Below are 4,314 nucleotides of genomic sequence, written 5' to 3'. Positions count from 1 at the left end.
AAGTGTTTAACACTTGCGTTCTTCCTTTCCAAAATTGGTAATACTTTATTGAATCTACAAAAAGAATATAACTTTATTTTATTGCATTTTATTGTAAATGAAAAATAAAATGTGTGTTAGTGCTCTATAAGGGTGACTTTTTCTTCTAGTATTTATGAATATGATTCAAAGTTGCCTAATTTCTTAGAAAAAAACGAGGATGAATTATTTTAATAGAATTATTTCAAAAACATAAAAAAAATCGTAAATGAAAAATAAAATGTGTGTTAGTGCTCTATAAGGGTGACTTTTTCTTCTAGTGTTTATGAATATGATTCAAAGTTGCCTAATTTCTTAGAAAAAAACGAGGATGAATTATTTTAATTGAATTATTTCAAAAACATAAAAAAAATCGTAAATGAAAAATAAAATGTGTGTTAGTGCGGGTGACTTTTTCTTCTAGTATTTATGAATATGATTCAAAGTTGCCTAATTTCTTAGAAAATAACGAGGATGAATTATTTTAATTGAATTATTTCAAAAGCATAAAAAAAAAAGAATCTTTTAGAAGGAAAATCGTGCCAAACTCTTTTATAGTTTCTTTAAGCTCATGTTTGGTTTTGAAGATAGATTTAGAGGACTAAATTGAGAGAAAAAGAGGGAATGAAAGTGAGATGGTTTGAATTATGTAAAAAATGGTAAAAGATTAAATAAATGAGAGAAAAAATTATGAAAGTTACTGAGTTGTTTGATCTATTTAATAAATTAAAAAAATATATTTTACTTGATAAATTATATTAATACCATTTTATACATAGAAGGAATTACATAATAATAATAATAATAATAATAATAATAATTATTATTATTATTATTATTATTATTATTATTATTATTATTATTATTATTATTATTATTATTATTACCATGTCATGCACAGTTAAGCAAACAACAAAAATTAAAAAAAAAAAAAAACAGAGGAGCATTTGTGTAAAATTTATCTTGGTGATCTGACTTTCTTTTTCTGATTCTTTTATGTTGCTAAGGATCCTTCAATACTCCCCATCCATATATGAGATATCCTCAAATCATTTCAAAGAAACACACTTCTCCCTCGCAATTCCATCTTCACGCTCGGTATTTTCCTAAAAACAAATACAACATAAACAACATGTCCTCTAATTTAAAAGAAAAAAAAATGCATAAAACTGTTTCTTTAGATAAGTAACTAAGTTGCTTATAAAATAAGTAGAAGAAAAAAAATATTTAAAAAAGCCTATCAATCGTTTTATATTTTTTTTTTGCATATAAAAATATTCTCCTTAAAATATTGTAATAATAATTTCTATTTCTCTATAATGGCATTCATCCACTAGTAATTAAAAAAAATATACAAGTAAGATTACATTTATCGTACTAACGATGTAAGATTACATTTTTTTTATGGTAACGAAACATATAGGTTTTTACCAATATAACAATTAATCATTAAGCATATTTTTTAATGAACAAACTAAAAACCCACTGTATATGTCTAAATCGACAAAAAGTGAATCAGAACTCACCAATATCTCTTCAATCAAGCACATATTATTCATCCTTTTCACTCTTTTAAGATTTCATATCATGTACTTGGCTTGGAATATTTTACATGTACTTGATCATTTGATAAAGAAAACCACTTTAGATTTGGCTGATGGCTTAGTTACCATCACATATGTAGTTTAATTGGTTCAAACGTATGGTTGAGCTATATTGATATTTTAGTCCAAATAGCACTGTTTTTTTTTTCTTTTTTGGTTTTATATTTTTTATTTATGCAATTAACACTAGTAAAAAAACTGTTTTTAAACTCGCGTTATAGGCACCGATTTAGGTGAAACCGAAGCCTATCAAAATGCGGTGGCATTTTCTTAGTTTAAGCGAACTTATACGTCTCGGTTCAAAATCAACCAAAGCATATAAGTCATATTACCTCGGTTAAAGCAACGACCGAAGCCTAAAGCCCACCTGTGCAGAGCCTATGGCTTCGGTTCGTTCAGAACCAGTACGAAATAGTGTTTATGCCTCGGTTTAAACGGAAACCGAGGTATATAATCATTTTATATTTTTTTTTTTGAGGACTATATGCCTCGGTCAGGTGTAGAACTAAGACCTATATGCATGTATTGTTTCGGGCGGGCAGAGAACCGAGTCATATGTGCACGTATCTTAACCAAAAAAACGTAACCTTTCATTTCCTTCTTCCTCCATATCCGACTCCCACCCTCGCTCCCTCGCTCTCCCTCCTTTCCTTCTTCCTCCAGAGACTCCCTCCCTCCCTCTTCCAGATCCGACTCCCACCCTCGCTCCCTCGCTCTCCCTCCTTTCCTTCTTCCTCCAGAGACTCCGTCCCTCCCTCTTCCAGATCTGACTCCCACCCTCGCTCCCTCGCTCTCCCTCCTTTCCTTCTTCCTCCAGAGACTCCCTCCCTCCCTCTTCCAGATCCGACTCCCACCCTCGCTCCCCCTCCTTTCCTTCTTCCTCCATATCTGACTCCCTCCCTCCCTCTCCCTCCATCGCTTTCTCGCGTCGTCCAGTCTCGTTCTCGACCATTCCACCGGCGGCATCATCTACTCCGACTGCGGCCTCGTCGCCGACCGCTCCACCTGCGACATCGCCTTCTCCGAGTGCGGTCTCGTCTCACTCCATGGACGAGATCTCCGACGGGCGACAACAACCCCAACGTCCTTGAGTCTAGATCCCCTCGCGACGATGACGGTTACGGCACCCACACAGCCAGCACAGCCGCGAGATCGGTGGTTTCCGGCGAGAGAGAAACGATGGTGGACGCGGCGGTGGCGAGGACGCGGCGACGGCGAGGACGCGGCGGCAGCGACAATTCCTCGATCTCCCTCACCATCTCTGTTTTCTCTCCTACCGTTTGAGTTTCTGTGATTTGAGTTTGGTTTCTTCGATTTGAGTTTGGCTTCTACGATTTGAGTTTAGTTGCTGCAATTTGAGTTTCGTTTCTCCGATTTTTGAGTTTCTGGGTTCTGTGTGCAGGTTGAGGTGGAGAAGATTGAATCATGGAGGCACGATTTGGGTTGCTGTTATGGTGGTTCTGGGTTGTTGTTTTGGTTTGCAGGTTGTTGTTCTGGGCTGCTGTTCTAGGTTATGGGTTGCGCTTCTGGGTTCTGGGTTCTGTTTTGTGAATCTCGGTCACCAAATCCTCCTGCTTGAACTGAACTTGAACTGAACTGGGTTACCTAAATTTAAAAAAAAAAATAGTGTTACAGCCTCGGTTATCTAAAATTCGGGGCATAATCTTACCATTTTTGTCTCGGTTCATGACCGAAGCATAAAATCTACGTTTTTTTACCTCGTCTGGTTATGCACCGGTTGTAGAACCGGTGCCTATAACCAATTTTAACCGGTGCTATATCCTCCACTTGTACTAGTGTAATATGACTTATTAATTATATTCATAATTCAATTGTAGAAAAAATTATTCTAAAGTGTGATATTTTTTATAAAGAATTTTTTTTCTCCCAAAAGTCTCTTCTTTTATTTTAAATAAAAAAGGAATTAAAAATTTAGTTTGAAATTTTTGTTTCTAGATAGTCAAATTCTAACTAATATTTCGACTAACCTCCTATCAATTACATCTTAAAATTCGACTTTTGAAAATCGAATTATGGATATATTTCAAATTATTTATTTGTTATAATAACTACAAAGATTTTACGTCTCCATGGTTCTTATACCACTCACAATCATACATAAGGCCAAACAATTAGAATTACAAGAAAGTAGTAGTACTTAATCATCAGAGTTGCTTCCTCTACTACTTCAAGTGTTCTCTGCACCTTCCTAATTTTTTTTATTCTAAATTTATCCTTTTTTACATTTACTATTTACCTTTTTAATTTTTGAGGTTAAAACCCAATCCCCTCCCTCGTCTCATTTTCACTTTCACTCAACCGTAGCAATGCTTTCACTTTTTTTCTTTTTTTTCTCTACAACCGCACCACCTCACTATCCCTTTCTTTCTTTCTCTCCCTTTCGTTATTTCTCTACAGCCCCACCCTCACTCTCTCTTTCTATCATTTTCGTTTGGTCTCCAAGAGGTTGGTGCTTCTTTGCTCTTCTATTGTAATTGATTGTATGATATGTGATATATGTGTTCTACATTGTATGATCTGTGCTCTGTGATCTTTGGTATTTTGCTCCTCTGTGTTATGCCTATGTTATTATGTGTACACGAAGAAGAAAATGAAACGCGAAGGCCTCAATGGATATGGGAGATCCATTGGGCCTTCAACGGATGTCGATATCCATTAACGGATGTCGACA

This window comes from Vigna umbellata, chromosome 10, assembly GCF_029865625.1.
Source record: "Vigna umbellata cultivar VRB3 chromosome 10, Vumbellata_1.0, whole genome shotgun sequence".
Taxonomy (NCBI): Eukaryota; Viridiplantae; Streptophyta; class Magnoliopsida; order Fabales; family Fabaceae; genus Vigna; species Vigna umbellata.
This window is presented reverse-complemented; position numbering follows the sequence as displayed.